At 43.2% G+C, this 25,682-nt stretch overlaps 1 protein-coding gene across 1 annotated transcript in view; it reads right to left on the bottom strand.

Annotated features, from left to right (window-relative positions):
• Positions 1 to 25,682, bottom strand: part of PRICKLE2 (prickle planar cell polarity protein 2) — a 280,528-nt gene that overhangs the window by 126,999 nt on the left and 127,847 nt on the right. The gene's annotated exons all lie outside the window — the stretch shown is intronic.

The raw sequence follows: 25,682 nt of genomic DNA, 5'->3' as shown, positions 1-25,682 counted from the left end.
AAAGCATCTATCTACAGTATCTAAAGTATCTACAGTATCTACAGATAGTTAAGCATCCCAAGCTTGGCAGGTGTTCTTCATGTCTTAATGCTCTTTTATGCTTTGGATATTGACTTACAAAGAAGAAACCTATAGGACCAGATTTCTTCCATCTGGGGGGAGAGCTGCTTTGCATACTTCTAGTGAGGAAGCATTGGTTGCAAGACCCCTTTTCACAAGCTTGATCTCCATAAAGAAAATTACCGTAGTATCCCTCGATAGGAGCTCAGAAAAGTACCGTATGTTGATGTTCTCAACATACTTGCTCTTCTTCCTCCAGCCGTTGGATACCAGCAAACCAAGGTAACTGTCTTAAGACTTCACATACTGTATGTACAAGTGATGAAATGTATCCAAAGGCAGATATGGAAAACTACTGGAAACAGTAATCACAAGGAATGAAACTAGTGTCAAATAACCAAAAAAAAAAATCTGAAAGTTAGAAAGTCCTAAGTTTTTCGTGCATGTAAAATCTTGATGAGAATGCCTATTAACTTAAAGCTCCAAGGGGACAACTTTATTATTTCCATTAAGAGGTGTTCTGGTTGTCAGCTCGCTGATACGTAATTCGATGGACTTGCTTGAACGTGCAGCATTTATCAAGGGCAATAAAGACAAAATAGTAATTGTAAATTCAGTGCAAGTTCACACAATGAGGGACCAACCTGGCCAAGGTCTCAATCTTCATTATATGCCGAAATATGAGATATGGACAACTATGTGACTAATTGGGAATAGGTTTCTCGCTATTATAATATACACCTGTTTTAAACTAACTCCGTAAAAGAGAACTTTAAGTGATGCCAGGTAAAATGTCCTCCTCACTCTCACCTTTCAAGAAAATGTGGTCTCACCTTCCTGTAGGCTCTTACTAGATGTTTATAAATCTACAAAAGTCACTAAAAGATAAAAACACTGTAAAGGAGGACATAGGGGAAAAAGAGAAAAGTGGGGAAGCGGGGGATGATGCTGCAGAGTCTCTGTCTCAGACTCTATGAGATTCATGCTGAGAGAGGAGAGAAGGAGCAAAAAGGAGCATTAGAGGAGCGAAAGAGAAGCCAAGGTTAGAGGTTACAGTATTTGTAATCCTCGTAAATCAATACTGAATTCTTTTACTTGCTGTCCTTGCTCTTTACTTGCCATCCCTCCCTGAATATACAAAAATGGCTTCAAAAATAGTTTCCCTGCGTGGGCTAAAGCAAGGAGAGATGTGGGATGTAATTATACTGTTAACTTCTTATGGGTCTTCCAGTTCTTAAGGCCAGATGACTAGGGTGCCAAAAATACTGTAGAAACAGTACATTTCACATTAAGGAAGCAAAACATAAAAAAAGTTAAGTGCTTCTTTCCTTCTTTCCTAATATATTTTTTCAGTATCCCTAAGCTAGAATAAAATCATTGACCTGATCGGATGCAAGATTGGCAACCACTCCAGCTCTATGCAAATGCAGAAATGGAGTCTCTAAATGTTTGGGATGTGATTTCTTAAGGGACATAGTCTAGGATTTATCTTCAGATGGTGTGTATATATTTATTTATATGAGGATCTGTACTCTATTAGTTTAAAGGGTCAGTATTGGTTTCAGTGATATAGCAAGAGGGCAAAACGCGCGTCGGGGCACGGGGGTCTCTGCACTGGACCATAATCACCACCACTTTTTGGCTAAGGTAATTACAAGCTATATCGCTTTTACAATTTGGCTATGTTTATTTGTGGGGCTATTATTAATGGATCGGTTTAGGCTTATGATGCACTGGCATTTTATGAGAGCTGGGTCTGTTTGCCCCTTATAATGCTGCTTAATGAGATATTGCTGCAAGGGATTTTATTCCAGTGGTGGTGTAGGGATATTGAAATGTGAATTATATTTAATGTATGATGTTGTTATATGAATAATATACTATTTATCATCTATAGAAGAATATTTTTCCCTGTTTTTTATTTGGTCTGTGCATTTCCCCCTTGGGTATGTTACGAGAATATGGACATGTAGCTTTTTTCTATTGCTTGATACCCAATAAAATTGTGTGATTTTATTACATATATTGGTTGGTTCGCTTCATTTGGGGTTAATTGGTGACATCTTATTGCACTAGAGTGCATATAATTGTGGTTGAAGTGCCTAATATTACGATGGGGACACTTTAGTGTTTTGACTCTATAAAAAGGGGTCTGGTGTGGGATCTGTATTGACGATACACAATCTTTAAAATACTAAAGGTTGGTGGTCTATCTTATATAAATGGATTTGCGTGTTTATTATGGTAGTGGGCGTTAGGTTTCTTGTGCTCTCATATGTTCCTCTACTACGGTAATATGCAACTCTCTACCTTTAAATATTGCATGTCCTACTCGTACGCCTAGTTCCAGATCCAAGCAACTGCACATGAAAGACTTCAGAAGCTCAATCGTTATCATGTAAACCATGTCTGAGGACGTGGTGCAGAAAACAAATCTCCCGGAATGTACAGACTACTGTGTGCTTACACTGAGGTCTGTCCTCTCATCTATCACCAAGTCCTATGATTCACTAAAAATCCTTCAGCACTCCATCTGGTGCATAACTACAAATCCCAGAATTCCTAGGTCGGAATGCCAAGAACGGTCTGCTCCCGGATTCTTCTGATGATTTTTTTTTTTTTTGCATCTATATACAGAATGTATCCTCACAGTGCTGAAGTCATTTTTAAAAAGCTTGCAAAAGACTTCGCTAATAAAATATACTGTTGTTAATAGATCACTATATATAGGTATGGTAGTGGGTGCATCCAAAGCAGGAAGGTATGAAAGCAAGTAGGCCACAAGTAAACCTAGACTCTCCTTCAGTGATCTTAAACCTTAAAAAGGTTATGGACACTTTTGACATGGATAAAAAATGATTTTTATATATGTGTTCATAGCTATTTTTTAGTTAAGACAATTGCAATACATTTCAGTCTGCAATATTCATTCTACTCAGACCTCTTGATATGCAGTTTTCAGCCTGATCCATATTTCAGATTTCTCTCTTGTGGGAGCATCTGTCCATTAACATAGGCTGAATGTGTGGTTTGTATGTATCCAGGGTGCAGCTTCTATCCTGCAATTATTTCCGCTTCACGTGCTTTTCTCGTTATCCTGTTTTTTCTGCCCTCCCTGACACTTTAGAAACTCTCCCCCTCTCTCCATACTGTGGAAATCTGTGAACAACCTCCTTCCTGCCGTAACATTTTTACAAACGCACTCAGATAATGGACTTGCAGTATAATAGTATGAATTTTCAATGAAGACTATTTAAAATGTTGCCTAATTTTGCACCTAGAAAGCAAATATACAATAAAAAAAATCTATAAAACATGTTCATCGCCTTTAACAGTTAAGTCCTTGTACGTTGGCAGATAAATTGCTCATAACGAGCTGCGATTGTTGACATAAAAAGACGATTATTCAGACTTGTAAATGCAAGTAAAGTTGCATCAATCAAGGTGAACAAATGTACGTAGGGCTGTTCATTTCCCAGCTTGCATTATTGTTGGAAAAATCAGTGACCTCCATTTGTGGTTTACAGCCTCATGTAGTGCTCCATGAAAAGACTGCATGAGCATAATGCTGGGGTTACGTCACATTTGGGCTACACATTCGTGGCTCCGTCAAGTTTTCAGTCTGAATAACTCAAAAATCGGGATTCAGATGAAACTTCCGATAGAGAGATTCACTATATTGAGACAGTGAGGGTGACCAATGAGTGGAACAGGCTGCCACGAGAGAGGTGGTGAGTTCTCCTTCAATGGAAGTCTTCAAACAGAGGCTGGACAGACATCTGTCTGAGATGGTTTAGGGAATCCTGCACTGAGCAAGTGGTTGCACACGATGACCCTGGAGGTCCCTTCCAAGTCGAACATTCTAGGATTCTAACTTTGATCTCTGTCTCGTCTCTCCGATTAGGCAATATCCGCCTTTTTGAAGAAGGTATTTTGGAACCCCACCCCATTGGGGCTTCCGTCTGTATTCCATTCTTCAGGGATTCAGACGGAAGCTCCTAAGGAGCCACTAATGTGTGGCCAAATCATAATGTGAATGTAACCTAAATACTTGAGGGCAGCATAATCGCTTCATTACCGAGGCTTACGGCCCAAAAAACCCTACTCAAATATGCATTAAAATAAACCAAATGCCAAACGCATGACTCCAACTTTCCAGTCGTCATTGGCTTCAGATGCTTCTTATCCCGGCACATAGCATCAGTTATTTGGAAAGACAGATCACAAAAACTGCTGAGAAATCGTGCCAGTGTTTGACAGCCTCTCCTGCAATGTTTTTCTGCCTGTCTTTTTAATTGCACACTTAGCTCAATTGATTGGCACAGCTGCTCCACTTACACTGGAAGTCCTCTTACCCCAGCTACGAGGAGACGAGAAGGAAATTCTTCACAACTTCAAGACCAAAAGTTTTTTTTTTTTCTTATTTTATTTTATTTATTTTTTTCGCTGCGTTGGAGAACAAGCAAATACAAAAGCACATTAATCATCCAACAATATGACAATGACTTGTGTACAAGGAACGCTAAATTAGCCCCATAACTTTCTAGTTAAATGAACTTAGAGCAAAAACAAAATTAATTAAAGCATTGCATAATTACGTTTCATCTTTAAAGTGCAAAATTCAACATAATTAAACATTGTGCTTCATTCCATTGCAGATTATAACTATAACACTTTCGATTAGATTTATTGGTGTATACAGTAGTACCATGAATTCATTATTTTTGGAGCTGTTATGTGATAATTGGAGAACAGATTTTTAAAAATATAATTATTATTGTCTGTTTTAACCTAGTCATTTGTTGTTTTTGCGCTCTCCTTTCTTTCTCCTCTTTTTTTTTCACACTTTTTTTCTAACATTTTTATATTATTTTTACGTCTTTGTAACAGAGCTTGTTTTTTTTTGTGCTTTTTTTTTTTAGCAGGTTGAGTTGCAGTTTTGATTGACACTATTTAATCCATTATATAAAATGGTCTGAAAAACAGAAAATAAAATTTGAGGTCTTTATTTTTTTTTTCTCAAGGCATTTAACTTATGGGTTAATTAATTTTATATTTTGATAGATTGGACTTTTACAGATACCAAATACGCTTTTTTTTAACTTTCATTTTCTATGTTTTTATTAGGAAAAGGTGGGCAAATAAAACTTTTATTTTTTTTTTTTAACATTTTTACATTCTTAATATATTTTTTAGTCCCTTCTATGACGCTTGAACCTGGGATTCATAGGAACGCCAAGATGGTGGCGATGGAGGGTTCATAAGGCCTCCGATTGCCATGGTAGTAACCTATCAGCTCCCCTAGGTCGTGTTGCTCAAGCTGGGAGGAAGGGCGCTGGAACGATTTCACCATTTAAATGCTAGAGAGCAATTAGATGGTTAAACAGCCGCAATGGGGGGAGCCAATAGTTAGGTTATTATGCCTACAAACCAGTTAGGCCTCAGTGTTGACATAGTGGGGAGCAGTCATCCATAGCAACCAATCGGATTCCACGTTTCATATTTCTAGAGCTGTTTTGAAAATGAAAGGTGATATCTGATTGGTTGCTATGGGCAACTGCTGCTCTCCAGGTCTGGGCTGCTGTTTACACACAAGGCCTAGTCTACGTAGTACCAAAATAAATCACACACAAAGATACACCATTCATTTTGAGATGCTATCCCTCCTTAAATAAACTGGTGTAGCTATTAACTGTTGCCGTCAGGAATGAACCCCTGGGTTTATGTATGTCCTGCAGCTGACACAAGTCGACCATCTCCCCAATACAATCAGTCAGCAGCGCTCCCTAAAAATAACATTATTGAGAACAGCTGTCAGAAGTTTTTTTTTTTGTTATGATAAATTTTCAGCGCCCATACAAATCCTCCCAGCAACAGCTGAGCCCGTCCTCTATCATCCTGCTAAATGGAGAGGCTCCGTAACGTGAATTCCAGATTGGCAATAAGGGATGAGAGCTTTTTTTTTATTATTATTATTATTATCGCACAGATTGGAAAAATAAAATAACAAAATGAGCATTTAAAGCCAAAAACGTGTCCTGAAGTATAAAAGGATTGTAAAACAACCCCAGATAAAGGAAAAAAAAAATGGTTTTATCTGCACAATGTCAAGCAGTAGGCGCACCAGCCGGAGGATCTGCGTATTGTCGCTGACTTTACAATTTATGAGAATGTACAAAGTATCAACATACGACCTGCGGTTAGAGCTTTGTAGTAGCTATAAGTGAAAACATTCGACTTACCCCAGCTGGAAAACTGAACGGGTCAGCGATACATTTCAGAGTTTGGCACAGGGAAGGATGCTCAACAATAGAAGATAAGTGGCACCAAAGCCTTCTACTCAATGTCGTGCTAATGAGAAAAGTGTGATGTCTGCAGAGTACAGTGCCACGCCAGTTGGGGCCCGTGGGGGGTACGCAGCCAGCGGTGGGGGAACATTCTTCCACAGAATGCCATTTATGCTGGCTTTCTGCAGGCTTTCAGCATAGAGGGAAATCAGTTAGGTCATTACCGAGCAGAAAACTCTCCAAGTGACTTGAAGCTCTCCACCCACTCGAGACGCTGCCAATAGGTGGAAAAAAAAAAAAAAATCATAAACCCGAAAATCCAGAGCTCATGCAAAAAAAAAAAAAGTCACGCTTAACTTTTTCAGAAGCGCACTTATGAATATACACAAGCAGGACTTGGGGGGATTCTAAACCCTTTTAGATCTAGTTCAGTATTTTGGATTATAATCTACACTTTATGACTAAGTTGACGCAAAGGGTGAAAATCCATGGCAAAACTTGACAATGTTGGGATACATAAAAAAAATCTGCACCGCAGGTCAATTTCGGCGCTGATTTTTTCCTGCAATGTACTATTGCAATATGCTGCTAATTTTCTGCCCACAAACCCAAAAGGAAAATTTGCAGTATACATTGTAAGTGTGAATCAATGTACCCTAAAAGCAAGATCGGATTTAAATGCAAAAGAATTGTGATTTTTTTTTTTTCTATTTTTCATCAGCTTGCTGAATTGAAATTTTTATCCATGTTTATGTATTTATTTTACTCCCTTATATAGCGCCATTAATTCTACAGCGCTTTACAGACATCATCATCACTGTCCCCATTGGGGCTCACAATTTAGATTCCTTTATCAGTATGTCTTTGGAATGTGGGAGGCAATCGGAAACGCAAACACGAGGAAAATATATAAACTCCTTGCAGATGTTGTCCTTGGTGGGATTTGAACTCAGGATGCAAGGCTGCAGTGCTAACCACTGAGCCACTGTGCTACCCCAACCTTTATCAAAAGGGTGGCACCCGTTTTTGCAGAATGCAGAAAAAAACTCCAAGTTTCTTCCACCCATTTAACGGTACAAAATGGACACATGGATGGCCTTTATGTGTTGCACGTTTTTTTTTTCGTGGCCCCATTAATTGTAATCAGCAATTTTGAACCATGACTTGGATCGAAAATGGACATTAGTCCAAAACAAAAATGAAAAAGAAAAAAAAAATAGATACACGAGTACGTGTTCTTTCCATGAAAGTTACAGATAAAAAAAAATGTAAAAAAAAAAAAAAAAAAAGCATAAAAAATGTACGGTATACAAAAATATGTTTTTCTTGCCAACGCTCTAGTATTTACAGCAGACAAACCTGCTGTAAATACGGAACGTGTGCTCATACCCTTAAGGCCCCGTTACATTTAGCGATGCACCAGAGATCCCGACCACGATATGACCCGGTCAGGATCGCTGGTGCATCGCTAAATGGTCGCTAGTGAGCTGCCAAACAGGCAGATCTCACCAGCAATGCAGCAGCGGTCGGCGGTCGATACTTACATGTCACACGCAGCGAGGGTGACGTCTTCCGCCAGCGTCCATGGAGTCTTTCGCCGGCGCCAGCAGGAAGCTGATGACGAGAAATGGACCAGGCCGATCTCGCGCGATCAGCGATATCCAGCGGGGAGCTGGGTCGGAGGAAAGTGTCACATGTAGCGAGATCGCTAGCGAGATCGCTGTTGTGCCACAAAATCGGTGACGCTTTAGCGATATCGTTATGTGTGAAGGGGGCTCAAGTCTAAGGCCACGTTCACATGTTCAGTATTTGATCAGTATTTTATTTACATCAGTGTTTGTAAACCAAAACCAAGAATGGAACAATCAGAGGAAAAGTATAATAGAAACGCGTCACCACTTCTGCACTGATCACCCGCTGCTGGTTTTGGCTTATAAATACTGATGTGAAATACTGACAAAATACTGAATGTGTGATTGTGGCATAACTGTATTTCTGAAATACGAAGAGTGGAAGGGACCCATCTGCTTTTCTTGCAAGTTCACCCACTATTGTCTATGGTCAATTTAGACAAAAATCTAGCTATGGAAATGACAAGATGTATTTGTCCTGTTCTGATATTTTGGGCTTTAATGGAATTTGTGTGCTCTTTGTTTTGTGTCTTTCTTCCCCCCCATTTGACAGAGGTCATTTAGATTAAGAAAAAAAAATAGTTATTTGAACTGTAAGCAAGCAGTGCCATGGTCTGGACGATTTAACTGCAGCAGCAATTTGTTCAGTACTTTTACTGAAATCTGCATCTGTGTTAAAATGCCACCTTGTGGCCCTATGGGTCGTAGCAATAACGGTTTGCAAGTCATGTCATTCTTAGTTTCCAAGCCAAGATGTCAGGGCATGTCTTCAACATTAAAAAAAATCATTAATCATCTACAGCATAGCTGTACAGACACTGGTCATTTAATGGAAGTCTTCAAACAGAGGCTGGACAAACATCTGACTGGGATGATTTAGCGAATCCTGCTTTGAGCAGGGGGTTGGACCAGATGGTCCAGGAGGTCCCTTCCAACTCTACGATTCTATGATAAATTCCCCAAAAATTATAAAATAATTATGGCTGCTGTGGTACAGTAAAGGGTGTTTTACTGGATGGGAGATATGTTTCTCCCAGCAGATTAATGCTTGGCCGGGTTTTTCCCTAAAGACAGGACCTGCGATGATGTCAGGGTCACGTGATCAGCCCATGTGATGTCTACCTCACTGGTGGGAGGGGTTGGGCCCTATGTAATGGAGGTTGGTAATTGCCACATAGAGAGTGTGTTTCTGGAAGCTACAGGAACTTGGCTGTCTCAGCCTGAAACTTGTATACAGGATCCCCATGCTGCAGGACTATAGCAGCAAGACTCGGAAGAACCCCGGGAATGGCACCTGGTGGATGCCGCAGGACCTGGCAGCCGCTTAGTTAAGCCTGTCCTGTGCAAGGGGTGAGTCTGGGACCAGTGGTTCTCCAAGCTGGAGTATGTGTATGGTTTTTTCCTTATGTTCTGTTAACCGGCTGGTTACTAAGTGACATTAAAACCACTGAAACTGGACTTTACGCCTGTGTGTTGCCTCATTACTGCCGCCCTGCCATTGCCTACCAGAGTGAATCCCTACAATTGGTGGAGAATGCGGGCAGAAGCAGTGAGGCCAGGCTGTTTTTCTTATTTTTTGATTTATACCCCAGCCTATGTCCTGGGTGAAACGAGTGGCAGAGACCCTGGCGGGGAACTTTCCAGAAATGGAGGCCACGGTAAAAACGCTCATAGAGGCCATGCGACAGCAGCAGCAGGCTATGCAGCAGCAGGCTACACAGCAGCAGCAGGCTATGCAGCAGCAACAGGAGGCCATGCGGCAGCAGCAACAGGAGGCCATGCGACAGCAGGCTATGCAGCAGCATGCTATGCAGCAGCAGGAGACCAATTAGCTGTTGATACAGCATATCATGGCAGCGCAGACAAAAGGAGCTGACCGGGGAATCCATGAGGTCCGGAAAGCAGTTCGTATAGCGATTCCCAAGATGGAGAAATCGGACGATGTGGAGGCGTACCTGGAGATGTTCGAAGGAGTCGCTGAGAGAGAGAAGCTACCCTGGGACCATTGGGCGGATATCCTCGCTCCGTTTCTAACCCCAGGACCTTTGAAAGCGTATCAGAACCTACCCACAGAGCAAAGGGCGGACTACACGGTCGTCAAGGGTGAGATACTGGCACGTCTTGGGGTAAATGTGTTAGTACGGGCCCAGCGGGTACACCAGTGGGAGTTTACCCCCTCCAAGCCGGCCCGGTCCCAGTATTACGACCTGTTGCACCTGTTACAAAAGTGGTTGCAGCCCGAGGTGTTGTCCCCCATGGCCATGCTGGACCGCATAGTGACTGATAAATTTTGGAGGGCTTTGCCCCACTCCCTCCAGACATGGGTTGGACAGGCATCCCCTACTAATGCTATGCAGATGATAGACCTCATAGAAAGGTATGGGGCTACCAAAGAGCTACAGGGAGGGGCCCCCCCGGAAGGTAACAGGAAGGTTCCCTAAGTCCCCACCCCTGGCTCAGCGAGCGGAGCCCAGGAAGGCCGCTCAGGACATATCTGGGGAAGGAGCCCCATAATCTGCTGGCAGTGCCAGGAACCAGGTCACAGGAGAGCTGATTGCCCCCACTTGACTGAGCCCATGGACACAAATTTTGGGTACCGCCAGTCCCACTATGTCGAACCGATGTGTGCAATGGGTACCCCGAAAGGTCCCAATATGGAACACTTATGTCGGGTTGAAGTGGAGGGTACCCCGGCTGTGGCCCTGTTGGACTCAGGGAGTCTTGTAACCCTGGTACGAGCCAGCTGGATACACACCAGCGAGTATACGGGTCGGAAAATTGGGGTATTGTGCATACATGGAGACTTAAAAGACTATCCCACCGCACTAGTGGTAATCAGCACCCCAGCGGGGAGGCGGTGCCACAAGGTGGGGGTTGTGACTAATTTACATTATGAAGTGATAATTGGACGAGACTTTCCGTTGTTTTCTGTGCTGAGGCCGTCTGTTGTCCCACCCACTGAGCAACTGCCGGCACCAGAGGCAACCAGGTTACATTCTCCAGAAGTGGGGCATGAACCTGGTGGCCCGGAGGAAGAAGTGCTGGCTGTAGGAATAACCTTCCCTTCGGTGGAGGAGGGGGAGAATTCTCCCAGGGAAGTATTGGCTGGAGAGGTGGAAGACTTGCCGCCGGGACCTGAATTGTCAGACTTGAATGTATCAGGTGACAATTTTGGTACAGCGCAACTCCGAGACCTTACTTTAGCCCGGGACAGAGAAAATGTACTGCTTGTCAACGGGGAACCCCAACAACCTGGGGCAGATACGGTGTTGCCACGCTTTGAGCTGAACCAGGATTTGTTCTACCGAGTGGAGAAAATACGGGGAGAAATGGTAGAACAATTACTGGTACCTCAGACGTATCGGAGGCTGGTAATGGATTTAGCGCATGCGCATGTACTTGGGGGGCATTTGGGCCAAAAGAAAACCTTCGACCGAATTCTGCAGCGATTTTACTGGCCAGGGGTCCATGAAGAAGTTAAACGGTACTGTAGCTCCTGTCCAGTGTGCCAGGTAACCAGTCCCCAGCCTCACTTTCGGAGTCCTTTGGTGCCTTTGCCAATTAAGATAAGATAATCCTTTAATCGTCCCACCATGGGAAAATTCAGAGCATTACAGCAGCAAGGCAGGAACAAGTACAGATACAGATGCATAAAGGCATTACATTGACAGTAGGTAGGTACATATACGAAAAAAAAAAGATATAACCGGACTATCACAACTTTGGATCTATCAGTTCACTGTTTGGGTCGTTCTCCGTTTTGGACAGTGCTGGTTATACAGCCTAACTGCAGCAGGAAGGAAGGACTTTCGATAGCGCTCCCTCTCACATTTAGGATGAAGTAGCCGGTCACTGACAGTACTGCACATCTTTGTCACGGTCTCATGCATGGGATGGGAATCATTCTGCACCATGTAGCTCACCTTGGCCAGTTTCCTCCTGTCGCCTACTTCCTGAACTGGATCAAGGGGGTATCCCAGGACAGAGCTGGCCCTTCTAATCAGTTTGTCCAGCCTATTCCTGTCCCCGGTTGATATGCCACTACCCCAGCACGCCACACCAAAGTAGATGACTGATGCCACAACAGAGTTGAAGAAGGATGCAAGGAGTGCCCCCTAACTCCGAAGGCTCTCAGCCTTCTGAGCAGATAAAGCCTACTGTGGCCCTTCCTGTACACTGCATCCAAGTGATGGGCCCAGTCAAGCTTATTATTGAGGATCACACCAAGGTAATTATAGGTGTCGACTATCTCAATGTCATTTCCCTGAATGTTCACCACTACTGGTGGATTTTTCCCCTTGCGAAAGTCCACCACCAATTCCTTGGTCTTCCCGGAATTAATCCTAAGGTGGTTCCTTTGACACCACTCCACAAAAGCTTGGTTAGTATCTCTGTACTCTCTTTCATCTCCTCCTGTGATGAGGCCTACTATTGCAGAGTCATCAGAATACTTCTGCAAGTAGCAGCTAGATGAGTTGCACTTAAAATCCGCAGTGTACAGTGTGAAGAGAAAAGGGGCAAGAACTGTACCTTGAGGTGCCCCTGTATTGCAGATCACCATGTCTGACACACTGTCCCGAACCTTTACAAACTGAGGTCGGTTCGTGAGGTAGTTAAGTATCCAGGTGGAGAGTTGGAGGTCCACGTCAACAAGGCCCAGCTTGTCTCTCAGTAGACCTTATTTATAGAGGTGCCCTTCGAGAGAGTGGCTATGGACCTGGTGGGGCCTCTCAATAAGTCGGCAAGGGGACACCAACACATTCTTGTAGTTCTAGATTATGCTACCCGATATCCTGAGGCCATTCCTCTGCGCCACACATCAACTAAGCTTATAGCAAAGGAACTCATGGGTATGTTTTCACGGGTGGGAATTCCGCAAGAGATTTTAACAGATCAGGGAACCCCCTTTATGTCAAAAATTATGAAGGAACTCTGCCGGTTGTTAAATGTTAAACAGTTGCGCACCTCGGTCTATCATCCCCAAACAGATGGTCTGGTAGAAAGGTTCAATAAGACGCTGAAGAGCATGTTAAAAAGGCAGTTTCCAAAGATGGGAAGGACTGGGATCTCTTATTGCCATATTTGTTGTTTGCAGTACGGGAGGTGCCTCAGGCATCTACGGGGTTCTCGCCCTTTGAACTGTTTTACGGCAGACATCCACGGGGCTTACTCGATATAGCCAAAGAGGCCTGGGAGAACCAACCTACCCCACACAAAAGTGTGATAGAACATGTTGCAAAAATGCAAGAGAGAATGGAGACAGTCCTACCCTTGGTCCGGGAACATATGGAGGCAGCACAACGGTCACAGTCGGGTCTAAAACCGGGAGGTTCGGGTAAGAACCTTTAGCCCTGGGGATCGGGTGTTGGTGCTTGTGCCTACCCTAGATAGCAAATTTCCCGCAACGTGGCAGGGACCCTACGAGATCATGGAGAAGGTGGGGCCAGTAGACTACAAGGTACACTAGCCAGGACGGAGAAAGCCAGAACAGGTTTACCATATTAATTTGCTTAAACCCTGGAAAGATAGAGAGCACCTTGGTGGGGATAGTCCGCTGCCAGCGTTTCAGATGGAAAAGGCTCCGTTACCTCGGGGCGAGGCAGGAGAAGCCCAACCCGCGGTCAAAATTGCAGATACTTTGTCTCCTAGACAGGTTCAGGAGGTCCGGGAGTTCATTAGCCGAAATATAGATGTGTTTTCAGAGCTCCCTGGATGCACCTCCCTAATCAAACATGATATTGTCACAGAGCCACAGGCCAAGGTCCGACTAAAGCCTTATCGGGTGCCTGAGGCCCGGCGACAAGCCATCTCGGAAGAGGTAAAAGCTATGCAACAGTTAGGGGTCATCGAAGAGTCTCAAAGTGAGTGGGCCAGCCCAATAGTCCTAATACCCAAGCCTGATGGGTCTCTAAGATTCTGTAATGATTTTAGAAAACTCAATGACATTTCAAAGTTTGACGCCTACCCTATGCCCCGGGTTGACGAGTTGATAGAGCGCTTTGGGCAAGCACGGTATTTTACAACTCTGGACCTCACAAAAGGTTATTGGCAGGTACCCCTAACAGAGGCGGCGAAGGAAAAAACAGCTTTTATAACACCTGAGGGGCTGTTCCAGTATAAGGTGTTACCCTTTGGGTTGCATGCCGCTCCAGCAACGTTCCAGCGCTTAATGGATATTGTGCTCCGTCCCCATCGCCGCTATGCCTCAGCCTATCTAGACGATATCATTGTGTACAGCACCGACTGGGAAAGCCACTTAGCAAAAGTACAGGCAGTGATAGACTCTCTGCAACAAGCAGGGCTAACTGCCAACCCAAAGAAGTGTTCCATAGGGTTGGAAGAAGCCCGGTACTTGGGTTATGTCATTGGGAGAGGAGTTCTCAAGCCCCAAGTAAACAAAGTAGAGGCAATCCAGAACTGGCCCCATCCCCTCACAGCAAAACAGGTAAAAGCCTTTTTAGGTTTGGTGGGATATTATAAGCGCTTCATTCCCAACTTTGCAACCCTGTCCGCGCCTTTAATAGATTGCTTAAAAGGAAAAAAAAAATTGGTGATGGTCGACTGGAATGATCAGTTAGAGGAGGCCTTTACAAAGTTAAAAGGGGTACTGTGTGGTACTCCAATCCTGATCACTCCAAATTTCAAAAAAGAGATTGTTGTGCAGACTGATGCCTCTGAGATAGGGCTCGGTGCGGTGCTGTCTCAGGAAGTTAACGGGGAAGAGCATCCCGTTAGTTTCTTAAACCGGAAGCTTACCCCAGCTGAAACCCGATACAGTATTGTGGAGAGAGAGTGCCTGGCCATCAAGTGAGCACTGGAGTCATTGCGCTACTATTTGCTGGGGAGAACATTTTGCTTGGTGACAGATCATTCCCCTTTTACGTGGTTGAGTCAAGCTAAGGAGCGGAATGCCCGAGTCACCAGGTGGTTCCTGTCCCTGCAAAACTTTAAGTTTTCAGTGGAACATCGCGCAGGCAGACTACAGGGGAATGCAGATGCCCTGTCCAGAGTTCACTGTATGTCATGTGTCCACCCCCTTAGGGTTGAACATAGGGGGAGGTATGTGGTACAGTAAAGAGTTTTTACTGGATGGGAGATGTGTTTCTCCCAGCAGATTAATGTTTGGCCGGGTTTTTCCCTAAAGACAGGACCTGCGATGATGTCAGGGTCATGTGATCAGCCCATGTGATGTCTACCTCACTGGTGGGAGGGGTTGGGCCCTATGTAATGGAGGTTGGTAATTGCCACATAGAGAGTGTGTTTCTGGAAGCTACAGGAACTTGGCTGTCTCAGCCTGAAACTTGTATACAGGATCCCCATGCTGCAGGACTATAGCAGCAAGACTCGGAAGAACCCCGGGAATGGCACCTGGCGGATGCCGCAGGACCTGGCAGCCGCTTAGTTAAGCCTGTCCTGTGCAAGGGGTGAGTCTGGGACCAGTGGTTCTCAAAGCTGGAGTATGTGTATGGTTTTTTCCTTATGTTCTGTTAACCGGCTGGTTACTAAGTGACATTAAAACGACTGAAACTGAGACTTTACGCCTGTGTGTTGCCTCGTTACTGCCGCCCTGCCATCGCCTACCAGAGCGAATCCCTACACTGCCGATAGGGTTCTGCAATTGGGAAAAACTCTGGCGGAATTGTATACCACATGGTTTGTTTTTTTTCCACAATGGTGGACTAATGCCTAGAAACACGTGCCTGAATGTATGCGCCCAGGTATCATCAATAGGCTGTAAGCCGCACACTGTGCATCAACTGGCGCCCACCCTAGGCAAGCCTAATCTGTGTGCATTTTTAATATTAGGCAACCACCCCCTCCATGAAATGGTAGGTTTGTGAGTGGTTGCTCCATCAGTATTTTGCAACTGTGCTGCCCCCGTCTTTATAATGGGGTCTACTGCATCCTACTAGTGCATTGGTAATTTAACCTGTTGTCTGTTTTTTGAATTTTTGGCTGCCCTTCTGTGAGCCCTGAGTGTATGCGCCCAATAGACTAAGTGCACACTGCGTAGGTGCCCGCTAACAGGCTAAAATAATTTTTCAAGGGCATATATACCATAGAGCTAAGCTATGGGAGATGGAATATTATGAAGACTGTGGCCTAGTCCTGGTTAGTCCTATTCTATAGTATTAAGTAGTAAAAACCTGTCTCTGTCTTAATGGAAGACAGATCATATTGTATATGCAAGTCTGACTGCACAAAAAAAGTTTCATCATCTTTCCAGAATATTTTCTGACAGATAATTGGATATATTACCTCTAAAAAATGCAGCAATTTAAATACGAGCCACAAAAGATTTGCGAGAATTTTATCAAACCCTTCAAGTCTTTTCGGCTATAATCAACTGCCTTTCAGAGCTTCTAAGCATGGGAGGAGCTTCAGTTGATCAGGGGTGGAGCCTAGAATAACCCATAGCTTCAATAAACTATGTAAAATCTTACTCACTTTCTAGTTCTAACGCCTATTTCATTAGACTTTAAAGCCATAAAGCTTAAATAACTAATGTTATAGAAACATATCTCAAGTGCACCTTGGGATTACTGCAAGTTACAATCATGATCATTGGCAGCAATTTGTTTTACGACTTCCTCCCATTAATCCTATTGAGGAAAACTACAGCCAGATTCACTCCAGTTTATAAAATAATGTACAAGAAAGAGTCTGAGGGTTTAAGAGAATATAACTATGTCTAATATAACCTTCAGATACATTTTAAGCCTTTTTTTTAGCATTTACCTTGAAAAACACCAAGACAAATCTGTATAAATACTTCTCTGCCATGGACGATATTTGCAGAAAGGCTGTACTTGTGGAATCACTCGGCTCTTGCAGTGTGGCACCTCTTCATCTTCATCATCCCTGACTGCTGGCTATTTTAAGCAATTGGGTTCCATCCACTTGTCCATTAATCAGTTTATTCAGAGATGAGGAATTAATAGAAATGACCCTTATAGTTCAGGCCTGAGCACTTTCTCTTGGACACTTGTAATTTTCTTTGATCCCTTTCACGATTAAAGCGGTCAATTTTCACACTCCGGGCAGGAGAACAAGGCCGAGAGGGCAAATATATTAAACAATATTGACGTCAAAGGGAGAAGGATCATTGTACCGAGCTCTATCCAATACAATTATCAGCGGGGTTTCTGCTCTCACTCATTCTGAAGCCATAACAGTCACCTGGTTAAAAAAAAAAAAAAGTTGAGCGAAATGTTGAAGTGTTCAATCTTATTCTGCAAATCTCTTTTTTTCCCCAAATAGGTTTCTGCTTTCTCTCTTGTCAGGCGCATCATCTATTGCAGGCAGAACGCCAGACTGTCTTCACGACTCTTTCACATGCCACATAAAAGTTATACCTCAAATGCACTCTCAGCTCGCAAAAATAAGACCTAAAATGCAAACATTTTTTTAACCCCACTTTTAACCAGTATGTCTTTTATACAACATGAGCTAAGAACTAAAATAATGTGCTGTCGTCCATACACATTAGCGAATAGTCAGAAGAACCAACCGATACGACCAGGACTGGTCCTGTCAACCGTCTAAAGCAGTGGTTCCCAAACTCCAGTCCTCGTGGACCCCAACTGGTCATGTTTTTTAGGATTTCCATACTGTTACACATGAGAGAATTCCTGATGCTTTAATGATACGTCCATCACCTGTGAAATACTAAGGAAATCCTGAAAACATGACCTGTTGGGGTCCGCGAGGACTGGAGTTTGGGAACCACTGGTCTAAAGTATCTGATGGTCTACCGACTCTCTCCCAACAGATGAGGCCCAGAGAGAGAACAAATGTCCATGCTGATTTACAACACATAATCCTTTTGTTGTCCTTGAAGATAAACAACCACTAGATGTATATGTCAGCAGCTTACTTCCCTCTACCTGCAGAAAAAACATGAATGGTCAGCCAAGTGTGTATGTGTATGGTGGGAGTCGGGAGAGATACAGTAGCTGTCAGCCTAACATTTGGCCAACAGTTCTCCAAGGTGTATGAGCATTTTATAAGAGGTTTTCTGATTTTGGAAAACCACTGACTCCTGGCTGCAGTTTTTTTTTTTTCTTTTAAAAAGCGCTTTACTCACCTTCCCCAGGTCCAGTGACTAATCTCTGCCGCTGTTCCCGATGTCTGTTATTGTCTTTAGTGCCGACGTCACATCCATAACATAGCTCAGAGACTTTTAGTGGCTCGTGCCGTCAACTCGGACATAGCTGCTTAGCTCAGTTATTGGCTGCAGCAATAAAAGAGACTGGGAGCAGTGGTGGAGACTAAGAATTGGACCGGAGGAGGGCAAATAAAGAAAATTTGTGTTTTTTTTAAAACTGCGCCTCTTACTTCGCTGAGTCACGTGACCATCTACGTCATGCAGGTCCTGTCGGCTCCGAAGACACCGCTCGACTACGTCATGGTCAACAGACGCCCGCGCACCGACGGAGAAGGGGCTTAAGGAACGCCTGTCATTGGACGGGACTGCGCTCCGGAAGATACACTAAGCAGCTGCCGCAAGCCTCCAACTTGTGGGGAATACCCGCCGATGACCCTCTACTTGCTTTGTCCCAAAACGGATCGGCATCCCTACCTCTTAAGGGAAAGGTAAAAACCGGATACTAAAAACTACTAGGCTGTGTGCGAGCCTATATTAACATCCTGCTTTTAACCATTGACAATCTTGACCTACATTCTCAATATGCTTACAACATCTACCTAGTGGCCTCTAGCAGTACTGTATGACATCTTCCTAAGAATTACTATTAAAGATTTTAGTGTACTTTGTATATATATCTTTGGGATACATCTGCATGATTATCCCAATCTACGTCACATGCTAAACCATTGGTCATTCCCTCTCACAAGGGAGGTATCTGTAGGGCAAATTACTGGTTTCCATTTATAGAAACTTATATTTGGACACCTCTCTGGTGTTCTATTTGCAGCTAATACCCTCCTTATCACATCAGCGCCTCCAACTGCTTATTGACATTTTTTTTTAAAACAAACTGCAGCCGGTGGACAGGGTTTTTCCAAAATTGGAAAACCCCATTTAGTAAAGGCCAACACTTTGGACTTTTGAGTGGGTTTAGGTCTTTCAAGATGTTGTCTCAACCGAGACAACCACTTCCAGAAAGGAGCCACCGCCATGATCAGGGTTTCCAGAAACCCCCCCCCCCCAAAAAAAAAAATGTATTTTAACAGAAGAGGCCATGGCTAGTCTTGCATTTTGTCTACAGAGGACACATGGGCAGGAGTTGTCCCAAAAAATGCTTATTAAAAGGTTGAGCTTAATTTGCACATGCAACTTAACGAATTTGGCGTAGTTTTATATTGTCCTAAAGTCAGAAAAAAAAGTCTTATCCGCCTATGAAAAGGTGTATATTTTTCCACCAAAATGTATGATATTCTCTGGTGTAAAGTTTTCTAAATCTGTTTAAAAGCTGTTGGCCAGGCACCCCTTCTAGTTCTCCAAACCTACTTATTTAACTTTTAGGGAACATAGTGGAAAAATGATCAATTTTGCATAATTTATGACTTTTTGAAAGTTTTTGTGGAATTTGCAACTTTATGGGCTGGGTTTACTCGAAAAACTGTGTAGACTGCTTGATAAATGTGGACTACTATGTAAAGGAGAAGGCAGTGATGGTGTAGTACTACCCATTCAACCTGACCTATGATGGAGATGACTCTTAGCTTCTCGCATTGGATTCTGCATGAGTGAAGTAGTATACGAGACATACTGTACGTACCAAGTTTGTTCGCCACCGTGTTGAAATATTAGTTTATTTCAAAGGTCAAAAATCTGCTCCTAGCAAACAACTGAAGAATTTCAGAAAAAGAATCTTCAGAAATCAGTGTGTTGTACCTTGCAGCACAGCTACATGAGAAATATACATGGAGTGTGCGTGAGGCATGCTGACCTCTAACCAGTGCTCAAAAATCAGAAGGATCTGGAATGAAATGCTATTTGTAAAGTTTTCTTTTACTGAAGTGCCACAGAATTTCAAGTCTAAATGTCCATCAATCTGTGTATACATCATTTGCAATGATACCAGGTAAATTATAATATCTGTGCCTATATCATTTACAGGGATAATCACTACTACAGCAAAGAGCAAACAGATGAACGGCATACTAGGGCACACAAATCACCACATTACCAGACGGAGCTCTTTATCTGAAGTATTGCGGCATATGATTCAGTCAAAAAATGGAGGTGCTTGCATGAAAAAACATGAATATTTCAATGTGAAGCAAAAAAAGAAGAAATATGCAGCACTCACCAATGTAGCTGAAAAACTGTGTCTTTATTTCACATAATTTCCATCAAATGTGTGGACATGCAGGACATGGAGGAATGCTAGGGGAGGGAGGCGCCGGACAACGGCCGTTTCGCGACTACTCGCTTCTACGGGTCCAGGTGCTGGACCCGTAGAAGCGAGTAGTCGCGAAACGGCCGTTGTCCGGCGCCTCCCTCCCCTAGCATTCCTCCATGTCCACACATTTGATGGAAATTATGTGAAATAAAGACTCACAGTTTTTCAGCTACATTGGTGAGTGCTGCATATTTCTTCTTTTTTTGCTTCACATTGAAATAATCACTACTACACCCTACAATCTAGAGACCACCTTTGCCTACCTAATTTACAGAGAGAGAGAGAGAGAGGTGGGGGGGACTATCTGTGCCCACATTGTATAAAGGGAAAGGGGGAGATGCAGTTCAATCTGTGCCTAAAAATTTCAAGGAGAAAAAAGGAAGGCAGTACTATCTGTGTCTAAATCAATTACAGGAAGAGCCAGGGAGACCGGTCTATCTAGGGCTGCTTTCTGTACCGACTGTGATGCAGAGTCACTTCTCAAGGACAATCGGCAAGTCGGGATAGTCAAGGAGTACGAGGTCAATAACCAAGAGGGAGCATCATAAATAGAGGGTAGAGACAAAGTCTGAGGTCAAAATACTGGGAGGATAGCGGATCAGAGCAAAAGGATTAGTCAAATAGATTGTCAGAACGAGGTCTAAAGTCTGACATTGATAGATCAATAAACAGGGCACTAGGCACAGAGAAAATAAACCACAGAGCTGAAGTTTCATCTGACAGCTATCTGGGACTGCCAGCTCAGTTAAATAGCTTAGTAATTAAGGAAACAGGGAGCATCTGGCAAGAGCCAGGCACCTTCTAGACTCAGATTGGACGGATGAGCGGTCAATAATAAAAAAAAAAAAATAATCAGAAAAACAGACAGCTCAGCACGCTCCTGCACCAGACTAGTCAACTGAGCTGTCAATCACTGCACATATACATTGTGGGGAGTAATTCTTACACCTATATTGCTTACAAAGAGAGGCAGTAAGGCAGTACTATCTGTGCATGCTAGAGTTGTGAATTGATTCACATGACCCAGTCCATAGGTCACTATAGTAATCTGTGGCCAATGGATGAGAGCCCCGAAGAACCACCTATTTCCTGACCGCTTCCGTGGCTCTTCTTTTGATTAGCCTGCCTGGCGTGACGGCCTGTAAAGTTGCACCAGGTTGGGTAATCAAAAGAAGAGCTGCAGTTGCAGTTAGGAAAAATCAGTTCCCAGGGCTCCACGTGTCCAGTGGCCACCGATTACTGTCGTGGCTGATGGATGAAGTCGTGTGAATAGAACTCTAATGCCTAGCTAGTTTGCTTCCAGGCAGGTTCAAAAAATACCTGGCTAAAAAAAAAAATAGCAGAAAAGACATTGCACAATAGACACTCCCTCATGTAACTGTTTAGTGTTGGAAGACAGCAATCACTGTTGTTTAAGTGGCATGTGGCTAATCACTTGACTATGGAGGGCTGTCAGAAAGGACGTATTCAAGAAAAATTCCCTTAGAATTTAGTATTTCTGTTCTCCTCTTCAGAGGATGTTATTACGTTATTAGCCATTCACAATCGCTTTTAGAGAAAAGGAAACTGCTGAGATAAAAGAAACCACAGGGCTCTAAAATTGATGGAACGCTAGATCGCCTTTGAAGAATGCTGTTAAAGAAACTCTATCCTACGTGTAGATTTTTTTTCAGTATATAAAGTGCAGTTATTTGCAGTTGAAAAGGTAAATTCTCACCTTTATTCAGCCTTCTACGCAAACATATGAAAAAAAAAATAAATGCAAATATACATACAATTACCATTAATATTATTATGGCAAACAAGTATCATAAGCAATCACTATATCTTTTAAAGGGAATGTGTCATCAAATATTCAATGTTAAATGCAGGTTTTTATGTTATGCAAATGTTTTAATTTTTTTTTTTTTTTTCTCCATATGTTCTATATAAAAAAATTAAATCTTGCAATTTTTATAGTGGCCACTGCGGCTATTCTAAACTCCTATTTCCTGGAAAATACACATGCACATTAGCAGCAATAGACTGACAGACCATATCTTTTGTATTGAAGAGCCTAATAAGCACGTGCAAAGGTAATTATGACGGCAGGGGGAGCAAGTGTAAGGGGGTTAGATATGATGTCTCTTATGCCTCCCTTCCCTCTGATTGTCTTCTAGTATTTAATGTTTACAGATGTGCTTTATGATTATTGACTGCGGTACTGCTACATGTATAATTATGTATTACCACTCATTACTTATGGTATTGCCACTTGGATGCGTTACCATTGTATGGATAATTGTATATATTGCCTCATGTTCTTGTATGATAATATTGCATGTATATTATGTGTATGAATAGTCAGGGAAAGTTAGTGCACCCTTCTTGGGACATTAAAGGAAGGCACTTTTAGTATATAGTTTTCCCATAGGCTGGGTAGTTGTAATTATGTTGCGTGCCACTATATGGGGCATACTAGTGGGATCTGATAGGAGGTTCATAGAGGGTTAAGTGTAGGAGGGGCTGCTGAGAGTAAGGTTAATAAAGAGGGGTGGTTTACTCAGCCGGGGCCAGGGCGCCCAAGAGTCCACATGGGCTATAGGCCCGGACAGCTTGGCAGTCACGTAACGTTAAGTGGCTATTGCCTACGTTACCAACAGCCACTGCAGATCTTAGCAGTGGGTCAGAACAGAAAAAGGAAGATGTGGTGTCTTACCGCCTGGGCCAATGCCTATAAAGGGCAGAAGTTGGCTGGACTAAGGAGATGAAAGGAGTTGGCACTTCGACGAGATCGGTACAAACGGGCCGGATGCTTCACCGGGGGTCACCAAACTTAGTAATTGATGAATTCATGTCTGGGCAAAACAGGCGGAAGGAAATGTCATTGTAGTGAGGTCAGACCTGGAAGGAACTGGGAAGCAGTCTAGTACAGTCCGGTCCGGTCGAGTATTACACCGAAGTGACAGCAAGCAAGGGAAAGATCAGGACGCAAGCCAATGTTATGATGTACCCACTGCGGATGTAACGTGCAAAATTCTAAGTAAAGCAAATGTTAAAGTTGTGTCAGACTGTCTCCATCAATGGGGGTCCCCTAGAAGAGGGACCGTTATGGCCTGGGAAGGGTCCGGGTGAAGGTGGATCTGGAGACGCAGGTATGCCGAGGAGCATAGTATTGTTTCATGTAGGGGAAGGGCTAGGTGCAGCTGCCACCAGAGTACAGGTCACGACTACGGTCCTGGCCCTGCCTTACACAAGGTCAGCTGAAAAGTGCCCTTTTTTGGCGACTGGTGGATCCTGAGTTTTCTTAATTTAGATTGTGAGCCCAAATGGGGATAGTGATGATTATGTTTGTAAAGCCCTGTGGAATTATTGACACTAGATAACAGCATAAAATAAATAAATCTACTTCATATAGAGGTGTTGCCTGTCATTTTAATCCTGTGATGATAATGAGACTTCTGAAAAGTGCTACAGAACAGGAAGCATAAGCCTAAAATAGCCCAAGTGGCAAGTGTGAAAATTGCAAAAAAAAAGTTTTAAAACAGATCATGATATGACAAAAAAATTACAAAAGAAAAACAAATATTTAACCTAAACAACTGATTTAAACCGTAGATCATTTTCTGATGACTTATTCCTTTTAAATTGGTTGTAGGGTTTGGGAAATTCCATTTTTAAGTTCTCTATTAGATGATGCTTAGCCAAATCTTATCTGTTTGTCCCAATGAAGAGAGGTTATGAAGAGCATCTTCCTCTAAGCAGGAAAAAAAGTTGACGAAGCTTCGTCGAGATGGGACATGGCCAAGGGTGCCCAACAAATTCATTATAGTTGATGCCAAAAATCTAAATGTTGGCACCTTGTTGGCGTACAATTCTGTTTGTGGCACAAAAAGACCAGGCACATCTTACTCTAGTGCGCTACTGATTATGACTGACATACAACACGCCAAAGTGCGAAAGTAAATGTTGCCTCTACAATGGCTGGCTGTCCAAGTACTAATTGCTTAAATACGCCCCAACCATCACACTATGATCCTTATGTTCAATGACCGATATGATGGTCTCACGATGTACTTAGTTATCATTAGACATGATAGGTCTTGTGTTCCTTAAAGAGTTTCACGTCTGTATTGTCTGTCCAGGGGTCATTTTGTTTGTTCAGTAGTGTCTTTTCCTTACTAGTCAATGTAGGTAGTAGTACAATTGTGGTATTATTTAGGCACTATATAGTATTCACTGTACGGTGGTATTACTTGGGCACAATATGGCACTATTATTTGGGCAATATTATGGAACATAAAAATCTTTATTTGCTTTCTTTCCAAAATGGTAGAATTCAATACCTCAATAGCAGAGATATCAACTATGCAAAGATCTTTACAAGGTGATAGTTGATTAGCGGGTGAAGGAATAAAAATGGGAGTGGTCTTTTATATTTGGTTTTATAACACAAGCACTCCGGGATAAAAAGACTTCTTGCTTCTGGCCCGTCTATAGCATTCCAATTCTGGTGGCAAAAAATTGAACTCTTCAGCTGGACCCTCCCCTTAAGTGCTGATACCAGAATAAGACCCCCTAGTCACACCATGAAAGCCCTCCTTTCTGATGCTGTCTTTTCCATTAGGCCAGGTTCACACTTGCGAGTGTGATGCGAGAAACTCGAGCGAGTCTCTCGCATCCATACCCAGAACTGCTGCCGGCAGTTGGGACCGGAGTGTGCAGCTGCATAGAAATACATGCAGCCGCACACTCCGGTCCCGAGTGCCAGCGGCAGCGCCGGATATTGATGCGCGAGTTTCTCGCATCATACTCGCAAGTCTGACCCCGGCCTAACTCTACTGACACCGCCCAGCCTCCCTTTGCTGTAACTAAAAAAAATGGACACATGAGTGGAAGCACAGAAATCTAGAAATTTGGTAGCACTCCCTGTATGATTCAATGAATATACAGGTGCAAGTAAACTGTGGCTTCAATACAATTGTGTATACTGTATATAGACAGCATGCAACAGCACTCTACTATTGCTAAAACAAACTCCACCGATGCTAAAAACGTACACACGTCAGGTTTATTGCACACATTTTGATCAAAGTGTGTTTGCCCACCTACCAACAACTGTGACGATTCCTGGAGTGGAACCTCTGGGTCGTGACACCAACCCTCCCAGGGCAAGCTGACCTAGTGAAGACCACCCTATACAGGGAGTGTCAGGGGCAAGCCCCAGGGGGTGAGACACCACGACTGCTGGCACCAGGCGGCCGGCTCACAGGAGACACGAGTGGGTGAGTGTGTCTGCAGGAACGTGTAAAGCGTGGACACGGGAAGGAGGCACAACAGAGTAAGAGACTGAG

This window comes from Dendrobates tinctorius, unplaced genomic scaffold (genome assembly GCF_039654945.1).
Source record: "Dendrobates tinctorius isolate UK_male_01 unplaced genomic scaffold, ASM3965494v1 ptg000027l, whole genome shotgun sequence".
Lineage (NCBI taxonomy): Eukaryota > Metazoa > Chordata > Amphibia > Anura > Dendrobatidae > Dendrobates > Dendrobates tinctorius.
Note: the sequence above shows the minus strand (reverse complement) of the source record. Positions and strands in the feature narration are given on the sequence as shown.